The following is a 12,068-nucleotide window of genomic DNA, read 5'->3' as shown; positions in this document are numbered from 1 at the left end:
GGTACTCACGTCAGTTTCCCAGCTTGGATATTGTACTGTAGCTATCCAAGACATCACCATCAAAGACATCTCTGTGATGAGTACATGGGACTTCTCTGCATTATATTGCAACTTCCTGTGAATCTTTAATTATTTCAAAAAATTCTTAAAAGACTTTAATCTGGGAGAAAACACTAAGAAACAGTGATGCAAACAGAAAACAGTAGATGATATGATAGACAGTGCAAATAATGGCGTAGCATCTAAGTAGGTGTTACCTCTATTAGGCTTCTGACAAATGGTGACATTTAAAACAGGAGGGCAGCCACATGGTGGCTAATGTAGTGGCTGTCATTAAGATGTACCCAGAGGAAAATGCCTATGACTCATGTCACAGACAGTGGGCTAATCTCAAAATTATAGACAAAGAACTCCTGGAAATTAATATGAAAAAGACCAATAACCATGGTCAAAGAATATGAATCCACAGTTCAGAGAGGAGGAAATACAAATGGTCCTTAAACATAAAAAGAGACTCAACTTCCCCTTCTTAAAATTTTTTTGAAAAGTAATGCAAATAAAAAATATATCAAGATAGTATTTTTGGACTCTTAGGTTAGTGAAAATCTGTAAATTCAGGAACACATTCTGTTGGTGATGCCAGGGCCCTCTCGGGCTTTGCTGGTGGAATACAAATGGGTACAGCCCGCTACAGACTCCTACTTGGCAGTCTTGACAATATTCCTGAAACAGAGGCAGCTAACTGTTCACCAAGGTTCATTTTCCCCTTCCACACTAATACAGATGCAGCTGGAAAGTGGCTCAGCAGACAGGAAAACACTTCCCAGCTCTCTTTGCAGACATACTGCAAGTAATTTCTCATGGGATATGAGTAGAAAACGTACATGTGTATGCTTGTGAACATGTATGCACGTTTGCAAAAATGGCCAAAAGTTCTTCCCCTCCTTATGCCTGTGCCCTGGACCATGGCTTTGCAGCCCCTCCCATCAAGAAGAATCTGGGCAGCCCTTGTCACTTGTTTCAGCCAATGGGACAGGAGACAACATGCTACATGCAGAGACCTGAGAGCGCTTGCATTGGGGCTCACTGTTCTGCTGCTCTTGGAAGCCTTCTGCCATGATATGAACAAGCCTGGGCGAGCCTGTCAGAGGGTGGGGGACCATGCAGATCGAAGCCCCTGTCACCTGAGCTGTCTTATGAGGACTGGCAAAACCATCATATAGTAGCTAGTGCCAGCTGAGGCACCAGCTGAGGGGAGATGCTGAGCAGGACCAGCCAAGAGATCAGTCACACCCAACCAGATCCAGAGCAGCCCAGCTGAGTCAGGCCACATTGCCCACCAGCACCTTCAAGCCACTATGTGTGGGGTGTTTTGTTACACAGCAGTGCTAACAGATATAGTGTCCTACTTCTGGGACAAAATTTCTCAGAACCACAAATGCCCCCTCCGTGCTTCCTTTTCACCATGTCCTGAGATAACTTACAGTTCAAAGCCAGCAGAATATCATATTTTTCAGTTAGGCAGACAGTACCAGTAAATCCTCAAGACTCCACTTTGCTAGGTGCTGGGGACAGATGCCTCAAATTCAAGTTTTCCCTTCAGCAAAGGGGGATGCATGTGGAAAAGGCAGGAGATCACTGATAAGTGCAATGATGAGAATAAAGTGGGAAGGTTGATGTGCCTTCCCTAAATTACCAAGGAAGGGAAGTAGGTGTCCTTTTACAAATGAGGGAAGAGAAGCTCAAACAGAACAAGTCACAGAACAATGCCTTGTGTTTTGCTCGGCAGTCCCACCAACTTCTGTCAGGCTGTGTTTCACAGAGCATTGCTGAAGCCAGTGCAGGAAGATGCAGAAAACATTAGGAAGTCAGGCTGAGCCGGCTGGGATTAGAATTCAGAGATGTGGAAGCAGTCAGGGAACTGACCGTGGTTCTGCCCTGTGCCCAGGCGGGTGGTGTGCACAGGGCCGTGAGCTGCAGATAACCCAGTCTGTGTTCTGCACAGAAAGGCCTGAGTTACCTGCGATGCTTGTTGGAAACAGGAGCCTGGAGGGTCCTTTCTGCACAACGGTGGGATCCAGGGAAGAATATTTTATCAACTCCGCACGTGCATCTCAGACCCACAGCAGTTTAAGAAGCACTGTAATAGGTGGATGGTCTCTTAGTCTCTTAGCTCTCTTTGGCTACAAGAGGAAGCCAGCCAGAGCAACTTTTGAACCCTCAGAAGAGAATGCTCTTTAAATGAATATCAGGAAGATGCAAATCTCCCTTTCCTTAAGAAAACTTGTAAAAGTTCTCTTTTATGCCCAAATTAAAAACAGAATGTGGGCTGGTGATGCAGCCAGTCCAGACCAGACCTCTAAAAAGGCCTTCTTCTTCTTTTCTTCCTTTTCCTTTGCTTCTAAAATATGAAGTTTCTTTTTTTGGTTAAGTGACAGCCTTCCTTCAGTCGGGGATGTAAAAATAGCAGTGATTTAGAGAAAATCTGGGAAGGAATCTTTTCTCTTTTTTTGATCTAGGAGGTAAACACCTCAGGGGTGGGAGACCAGGAGCCTGGAGTCTGATAAAGTGGAATCTGATACGGGACCTGCAGGATCTGCAGGGTCTGCTTGATTTTATCAGCTCAGGTAACCAGCCTCAGGGCCTGGAGTGGAAGGCGGGTTTTAGAGGTAACAGTGCCCCCTTCTGGCACAAGTGGATTTTTAAAGTGTAACTTGCAAACCCTGAGCCCAGTGGCACTTCCAGTCTCTGGGACCAGATCCGAGCCTCAGCCGGTCAGTCTCCTTTGGGGTGAGTCCTGCTCTGGGGTGTATGTGTCCTCCACGTGTGGGCAGCTCAGGGGCCAGAGATCACTGTGCTAAGTGAGAAACTCTTCAGTCTTGGGTTTTGACTCACCATCCTCCGCATATCCATGGGGTTCTTCCTTCCTGCAGAAAACCAAAAACCCAAGTACCCTTTGACCGTGGTATCTATTATAAGTGAAACCGTCTCTTTTTCTTTTCCTAGAAACGTTGTAAGTAGCTGACTAAGTGGGGTTTTCCGTTTGCACGTCTGTGTGCTTCTTGCTGGGTGTATCTGAACGCGATCAGAGTCTAAACCTTTACCAACGACCACCACCACATCCCAGTCCCCCGGCAGGTCCCCTAGGGTAGGTCTGGCACTCTCTTTACTACAGACTCACTTCTCACTCGTTGGCGCCTATCCCTGGGGACTGTCTGTGGCCAGCTGGCCTGGGAGGGCCCCGGAGGGTAAACAGTACACAGGATACAGAAATGGTCAACACGAGTGGGGAGGCCCCATCTGCCTGGGCTCAGGTCTGAGTCTGCTGCTTACTGGCTGTGTGGCTTGGAGCAGGTGAGTTAACTTGAGTGGCCCCAGTTTCTTCATCTGTAAAATGGGGATGGTCACACCACTATCTGACTCACAAAGCTCATGTGAGACTCAAATGAGTGCATCTCTGTTATACACTTAGAATGGCACTTAGCAAAAAGTGCCCAGTGCACGTTCACCATGACGCTGGCTCCCTAGCCTGAGGCTTAACGCTACCCCGTGGCTGTCTTCTTGGCTCTATTTCTTCAGATCTCTCCTTGGATCCCACTGCCTTGGGAAGAGGGAGCCCTCCATCACAGCAAAGTCAGTAGGGGTTGGAATTTTCTAAGACAGCAAGGGACGTGAACTTTTGGTCTCATTTAATTCCACTCGTAATGTCTAGACCCTGATCTCTGGGGTCCAGCTTTGTGGCCTCATTTCTCCAGAGGAAGCCACCGTTATCGACCCTGACCTACCCCCTCCCCTTTAGGGTACACGGCACGTGTCTGATGCACACGCAGGGCAGGGGCTGGGCCAGCTCCCTGCAGGCACCCCCATTCCCAAATCAGGCCGCCTTATCTGGGGTCCACGGACAGACTACGACAATTCTCAGACCCTCCTCAGAAGTCGTGCAGAAAATTCATTGTGTATTAGGTGCATTTTTTTGGTGGAACTGCTCCACAGAGGTCGTCATTGTCTCAGAGGGAAACTGTCCTAGAGGTTAGAGTGTGTCCATCATACTTGACAGGCAGTGATGGAGGAAGGGGAGCTGGAGATGAAGGATGCACTTGTAACCACTCCCCAGCTTTTCATCCTATGGTGGGCTCCTGAAGTAACCTAGAGTTGGCCCTCCCGTGGCTCAGGCTGTGTGGCCTCCAGATGGTAAGTCAGGACCTGTTCTCCGCTCAGGAGAACACGCAGAAAGGAAAGCCACACGCCACCTTCCAGAGCCGGGCGTGCTCATCGGCTCTTCTGAATTATCCACACGTCCACTCCCACTATTAACGTAGACAGAAGAATTGGCAGCATTCTGGAGGCCCAGGCCCCAACACAGGAGTGTTTTTTTTTTTTAAGTCTCCAGTAAACATTTAAAAAGAAAATGATGGTGTCCCCATGGGCACTTCTGTGGGATTCTTGTCACCACTCTCTGGTAAATGGGGACAAAGTAGCTTACATAGGAGAAAGCTGGGGCCCTGCCCCCGGTTAATACAGGCCTTGTTCTTGAGGGTAATCTTGGTTAGTCCTCCGTGAATGGAAGAGCCAGGAGCTGGGCCAACTTTGTCATTGGTGGGGTCCAGGGCGAGAGTAAATGCGGGGACCTTTTACAGAAGTTGTTATGAATTCCAGAATAGTGACAGCAGAGCGGTGACCCAAGCAGGGTCCTTCTCAGCACGGGGCCCCGAGTGGCCGCGCAGGTTACAGGACCCTGAAGCCGGCCGTGGCAGGAATGCTGGGATGTGGGGCTCCTCCCTCATCCTCACCGCACTCCAGCCCCCGGGGCTTCTCGCCGCGCCTTCATCACACTGGGTGCCCGGCACACACCTGCGTCATGGCTTCGTACCTGCCGTTCCTCTGCCTGGAAGGATGTGCCTCCAGATCACCTTAGAGCTCACTGCCCTCTTTCCCCTGGGTTTCTGCTCAGAGGTCATTTAGCGGTGACACCTAGCCTCCCTGCTCACCCTTCCTGCACCCTTTGCAGCAGAGACGGGACTTTCATTATATATTTCCTCTTTTATCATTTGTTGCTCTTTTTACCCAGCGAAGCGTAAGGTCTTAGAGGGGGACTCGGTTGGCACGGCTCCCTGCTCTCTTTAGAGCCAGCGCCGTGCGGGGCGTACGCTGTGGCCCACAGGTGCGTGCGTAGGACGCAGGTCGGGGGGCTTTTTGCCGGCTGCCGGAGGCAAGCCCAGGGGCACGGAAATGGGGAGGGTTTGCTGTCAACTCCACCTGCTTATCCCTGGCCTTCTCGGGCAGAAGCACGTCCTTCCTCCTGGTCTCCACTCCGGGTGCCGTTCATAAGATTCAGGACCCTGACCGTGAAACAGAGAAAGGGCCTTGTGGTGACAGAGGCTGAATTCATCACTGATTTTTGAGAATCTGCTAGAAACACACTACTTTCTTTTATTATTTTTATTTTTTATTGACGTGTAGTCAATTTGCAATGTTAGTTATAGGTGCCCAGCAGAGCAGTTCAGTTATGTATATATTTTTTTTAGTTTCTTTTCTGTTATGGCTTATTATAAGATACCGAATATAGTTCCCTGTGCTATACAGTAGGACCTTGTTGTTTATCTGTTTTATATATAATGATGTGTATCTGTTAATCCCAACTCTTAATCTCTCTCTCCCTCCCCCCCTTTCCCCCGGGTAACCACAGTTTGTTTTCTGTCTGTAAAACACACTTCTTCCTAAGGCATGTTGACAGGTGCTGTGTAGCAGGGCTCCCAGGGGGTGGGGTTAGACCAGGGAACCAGATTCCTGACCTCAGGACTCTCAGAGCCCTGCATATGCTAATGCACATTGCATCCTCCAAACTTAGTAGGCCACAAGAAACGAGCTCACCGGGCCGCATCACAGGACACCACCGGTCCGGGAGGGGTACCCTGGGACACCCCGGCGTGGGGGCAGGTGCGCAGGCCTGCCCGTCAGGAGGCCAAGTCGTGCTCTTCCTGAGCGCTGCCTTCTGGGCAGATTAAGTCAAAGGACTGTAATTGGGAAGAACAAATCCAATTCCATGTTGGGTCTGGTTTTTTTTTTTCTTTAACCTTTGGATTCTGTTGATTTTGCTACAAGTTAATCACTAAAGGGATGTCAGCTATAGGCTTAAATTATGCATAATGGCCCATCTCTGGGAACCTGCCTCCCAGGTAATGAGCGTTAAGCTAAAGTACCTTTGCTTAGCTCACCGGAAACATCCTGACCAGGCCCGCCTGTGAATGGCTGCAGGCAGGAAGAAATGAACACATCGCCTCCCCGGAGGCTGACTGAAATCAGAGAATGTTTGACTTTACTCCCTCCCTCTTTAGCGTAAAAGAAGCCTGAATTCTAACTCAGGCAGGATGGTTCTCTAGGACATTAGTCCGTCATCTTCCCGGTCTGCTGGCTTTCCGAATAAAGTTGCTATTCCTGGCCCCAACAGCTCATCTCTCAGTTTATTGGCCTGTCGTGCGGCGAGCGGTGACGGGACCGCCACCCCCTCTCCCGGGTTCTCCAGTCTGTAAAACGAAGGCCTCTTTTCTGAGTCTCCCTCCTGAACGTGTGCTGGGTGAGCCTGGACTTGCTCTCCAGTGCCAGCATTCTGGAAAAGACAGTCCTGGCTTCCTGTTCTCTGATCGCTGTCAAAATCAACTCATACATTCAACAGCATGTGTTGAGCAATTACCACAAGCCAGGGGTTCTTTCGGCCCCTCCAGAAACGGCAGTGCACACCAGCAGACCAAGCCACTGGCCTCTAGGGCTTGTTTATATAGATGGCCAGGAGGGGCCGCCTGGCTGGGCGGGCTTGCTGTCTGTCCAGGTCCGGATGGATCAGTGGAAACTGGCGAAGCCGCTTGTAACGGACGCTGTAAAGGAAGGAGCGCTGGGACCAGCGTCTAGAGACCCAGGTGGGTGTCCAGGCCTCACCACCACCAAGAGTGACTCTGGGATCAAGAGCTTGTGCTCCGGGGTCACCCTGCCTGAGGTCCAATCTCGGCTCTACTGTTTGCTGAGACCTTGAGCAAGTAACTTCTCGAGGTCAGTCTGGTTTTGTTTTTGTCCTCGTCTGGAGGGTTAAGGGTAGGAAGCCCATCTGCCACCAAGGAGACACTGCATGTAAAGCTCCTAGCCCTGTGGCAGCCCCGCCGGTGAGCCCGAGGGGAGCTCGGGGGGCAGGCAAGCAGGCAGCTCCCTCCCAAGTCCTCAGCCTCTGCTGCCACCCCCAGCGGTGCCCCCTGAGGGGACTCGGGATGTGGAAGAACAGGACACCGGCCCTAAATAGCGAAGATGCAGCGCAAAGGGATGATCTCGATGAGCCCAGAATTCTGCCTCTCCCCATGCATAGAAAAGCACTAACTTCCTTAACTGGAGATGTCTGGCTTTCTTTAATTAACAGTGATCTTTTGATATTCCGACTACCTAGTCTTTGTTGCAAGAACTATTACATATCCTGGCTCCCCTATGTCTTCGGAGCAGAATCTCAGACCGAAGGGGCTGTCTCCCGGACTCGAAGTTCTCAGGAAGTTCACCAAATAAAACATAACTTTCAATTTTTAGGTTGTGCTTTTTTTTTTTCCTTCAGTCGACAGTCAGGGCCTGGTTCTTGCTGGTCATGTGACACTTTCTGTTCCTCCGTGTTATCACAGCCTCAGTGACCTTGGGCAGGTCACTTTCTTTGGACCTCGGCTGTCCCTTTGATAAAATGAAGTGTTTGTTTCAGACTCAGTTTCAATAGTGTTGGAACGCAGATGACTGTCTCTCCTCCACGTGTAGACTGGCCGACCGAGTGTGGCTGTCAGAGATGTCTGCATCTGTACGTTGGTCCAGGCTCACCTCGGAGAAATCGCAGGCGGGTTCCAGGCGACTGCAATGAAGCCAATACTGCAATAAAGCAAGCCACATGAATTTTTGGTTTCCCAGGGCGTACAAAAATTATGTTTACACACTCCTGTAGTCTATTAAGTATGCCACAGCATTATGCCTTAAAAAAAAGAAGTATGATTAAAAAATACTTTATCGCTAAAAGATGCTAACCATCAGCTGAGCCTTCAGTGAGTCGTAGTGGTAACGTCAGAGATCACTGATCGCAGATTACCATAACAAATATAATGATAATGAAGAAGTGTGAAATATTGCGAGGATTACCAAAATGTGACAGAGACATGAAGTGAGCAGATGCTTTTGGAAAAATAACCCCAGTAGACTCCCTCCACACAGGGTTGCCACAAACTTTCAGTCTGTACAAAATGCAGAATCTGCCAAGTGCAATAGAATGAAATATGCCCGGATAATGTGTATATGAATATATATTATATCTGTGCACATAAGTCTATGTGTATATATCTGTGCCTATGAATGTAGGCGTAATCACTGGGGTGTGCACACGCGCTCACGCACACACACGCGCGCGCACACACACACACCAGCTTTCAGGTGTCCAGAGCTTTCTACGCTTCACTGCAACCTTGCGGCCAGGGTTCTAGCCCTGGCACCCGCTGCTTTTTCGTGTGTTGGAGTGCTCCAGGCCCAGAAACGTGAATTCCTGCCCCTTCCGATGCAAGAATTCTAGCAGCCGTGTTGTAATCCAGGGAGATTTTACTTCCTTTCCTCGTTTGCATGGTGTTTCTTTTATTTCCATTTGAGAGCTGCCTCTCCCTGCCTCCCTCCTGGCTCTGCTCCTCTCTCTGCACCACTTAGAATTTCCCTGGGCAGGAGAACCCGTTTCTTGCTTCTGGTCTGCGTCGTCCACCTGTAAGACTCAGGCCCTGGCCCTGTGACAGTCTGCAATAGGAACCAGAGAGTGCTGGACTTGCCCTGTGAGTTAGCCCGTTTAGCGCACAAAGGATCCCAGCCAAAATTTGGACATGGGTAGCTTTTCCTATTACCTTGAAATTAGTCTCGATTACCCTTAAATTATTGAAGATTGACTACCATGCAAAGTGGCTTCTCCTTTCATTAATCTTACTAACCGGCTGCATTTGCAACAAGCCTTTTTTATTTTTTATTTTTTTCCTGAGCCAGCACATGACTCCTTTTCTGCAGAAAGGCTCGTCTCCTGCAGGGCCTTCTCTTTGATATTACTTACTTTTATTTGAGCATTTGATTAATAGTCACACCAGAACACGTCCTGACAGCCTGAGTTTCTACCTGTGTGTCACCCACAGAGGCATCTGGATGCAGGGTTTGCATCCTCTGGGATCCTCGGGTGTTAGGCACCTCTTTTTGCAAAAGCCTTGGATGGAGTGAAACAGCACATCTGGCTCGGGCATTTTAAGAATGATATTTTTAAAAACAGCGAATATGCTTTCTTATTATAGAATAAAGCATGCACATCACAGAATATGTCGAGGACTGGAGAAAATCAGGGGAGAGACCGAAATCTTACCTCTCTAGCCAGCTGGAGATCACCACTATTTGATCAGTTACTCCCAATTTATTTTTCTGCCCCTTTTTAAAGATAGTTGCAATTCTGGTTCTTGCTTTTTATTTTCACTCAACATGCCTGATCTTCATAACTCTCTCTTTCCCTGGCTGGGTCATGTTCCATCTAGTGACACATCATCATCATTATTTTAAGACATTCTTCTTATTTTTGGCCAGTCAGGATGTTTCTGACTTTTTTTGTGTGTGTGCTAGATTTAATTAAGACTTTGTTGAATTTCTTTAGCATGTGGCGTTCCTTCTTTCAGAGTCATTATTTCCTATAAATTAGCAGAATGTAATTTCTGGGTCAAAGGATTTGAATTTTCTTAAGGTTCTTAATGTATATTGTCAGTTTTCTCCTTAAAAGGCTTGGGCCACTTCATAGCGCAACAGACGATGTCAGAGAGAGCCCGAGCAGAGGTACATTTAATGTTTTTCTCTCATAATGAAGTTCTGCCTGTGACTGATTTTTTTTCTTGAACAGGGTGGTTTTGATCAAAAGGGAAAAATAGTGGTTTTCAAAAGAATTATTTTAATTGTATGACCTGCTGCCAACTGACAAGAAAATGATTCCGTTTCCTGGGTTTTAGTTTTCCTACCTGTGAAATAAAGAGATCAGATGGAGTGATGCACTGTGGTCCCATCCGCGTGTGTGGGTGGCCGTTACAGTTGGACAGTTTGACAAAAGCATCTCCTCTGGTGGAGTCGAAGGAGGAAAGGCTGGCCGCTAAGTAGAAAAATGACATTCTGTTTCGCAGGGAAAAAGCAACCGTGACATCATTCAGATTTGTCTTACCAAGCTGGAGAGGCGGAAGTGGCCTCACATGAGATGCAGGATGCCATGGAGACGGTTAGGAGGCGAGAAGATGCGCTCCATGTGAACGCGTCCCTTGTACCACGCCTTTCTCCACGGTGGAGCGTTCCACCCCTGCCGTACGGGCTTGCAAACATCCCTGCTCTGGACTGGAGTCGTCCTGTCTTTGTGGAATTAATCTCAGTGGTGAAACTTGATTCACCTAAATCCTTAGCCTATTTGGGAACTACGATAACAGCCGGAGATGCTCTGGGGTTTATGATGCAAAGCTGATTCCTGCTTTTGCTCTCTGTAGTAGCAACATGGATAACATGGAGAAAACCTCTTTAAATGCCAGGGAAACGCCACCAGCGCTGTCTGCGTCAGAACCTTCGGGCCTCCTCAACAGTGTAAAGGAGGCTCAACTATTAGCACGAAAGGTATGAAGCTTCCGGACCACTCCATGTACAGGCACAAGGGAGGGCACACACAGGTACGACTCCTGTGCTTGGCACCGTCAGTGTAAGGAACAAGGCGCCTTAAAAGCTGCATGTGAAGATACCCAAGTGCAGCTGCCACATGTGGAAACATCTGTCCAAATGGGAGCAAAAATCTGGCTCCCCCAGATCGGTCTCATTAGTCATTTAATAACCCATCAGTCGAAGGAGAAGAAAGTCGCCTTGTGTGTGACGGCTGGCTTGACACTCTCGCGCTGTCACGGCCCCGCACCCTGTTGTGCGTGCTTCTGTGTGCGCGCCTGGCCTGCTTTCCGGAGTGCCCATCATCAGAGAGCCCTGGGTGTGCAGCGCGGACTTCAGCTCAAACGCTACGTGCATTTGTAACCTTCTGCAGGCTTTGGTCTTTGTATCCGTCGGCACATGGGTGATGTCGCTCACCAGCAGAGTGTCCCTGTGACAGCACAGTGGTGCCTGCATGTGTCCGGGGCCGGGGAGCATGGGCACACATCTGACCTCCATCTTCTATTAGCAGAGTGGCATTGGCCAAGTTGTCTAGCCTCTCTGTGGCTCAGTTTCCTGGTCTTTAAAAGTTCCTAACTCACAGGGCTGTGCTGGTGATTAAATAAGTAGATGCGTGCCAAGTGCCCAGAGGGAGTGTGGAGCCCAGCGGTTGCTGTGTCCGCATTTGCTTGCCTCACTGGCCCTGCCACGGGGGCCGCAGGGACCAGGACTCACACCTTGACACTGCTTGGGGTGTGGGGTGCTTAAGAGATGGTAGTGACTACGCCCGCGTTTATACCCTTTATTCCTTGCACGTTGCGTGCTTGTGGTGGTTTACTGAATGGAACAATTCCTTCAGTTTATTCCCTAAACTGTTAGATAGGGGCCAGAGTAATTATTTTACTTTATTATTGTATTCACACATTCACACATCTTTGGGTTGAAAATGTTCCTAAAGAGACAGTAGGCGATGGGTCCTCCCAGTGAAGCACAGGACTTTTTTTTTCCTATTTGCCAAGTCCTCAGAGTAGCTGAAGCCCGCTTCTCCTTTAGTCTCTTTGTGATTCACTTCATGTCAATGAAAAGCAGAATAGAGAGACTGTAAAATGCCCCGTTAGGTTGGGGGCAGGCAGACAATGCATTTCTAGCATCCCTGCCTTTCAGTAGACGGCCCCCTGTTAAATGTAGCTCTGCCCACTGTGCAGCGTTGTGGGGGGTGGCCGCTGTGCCCCTGTTCTGGGGGTGGGACACCCGAGGCAGGAGAGGCAGAATCTGCTGCTTCGGCTGAGGTTAGGAGAGTCGTGGTGAGGCCAGTGGTTCTCAACAGGTGGCCCAGGGCCCGCAGCATCAGCACCACGTGGGAACTTTTTAGGTAGTCGCATTCTTGG

General features: G+C 49.0%; 1 protein-coding gene across 1 annotated transcript in view; it reads left to right on the top strand.

The window, feature by feature from the left end:
- The window catches only part of LARGE1 (LARGE xylosyl- and glucuronyltransferase 1), a 488,867-nt gene that overhangs the window by 311,489 nt on the left and 165,310 nt on the right, over positions 1-12,068 (top strand). The window lies entirely within an intron of this gene.

This window comes from Vicugna pacos, chromosome 12 (genome assembly GCF_048564905.1).
Source record: "Vicugna pacos chromosome 12, VicPac4, whole genome shotgun sequence".
Taxonomy (NCBI): domain Eukaryota; kingdom Metazoa; phylum Chordata; class Mammalia; order Artiodactyla; family Camelidae; genus Vicugna; species Vicugna pacos.
This window is presented reverse-complemented; position numbering and strand designations above follow the sequence as displayed.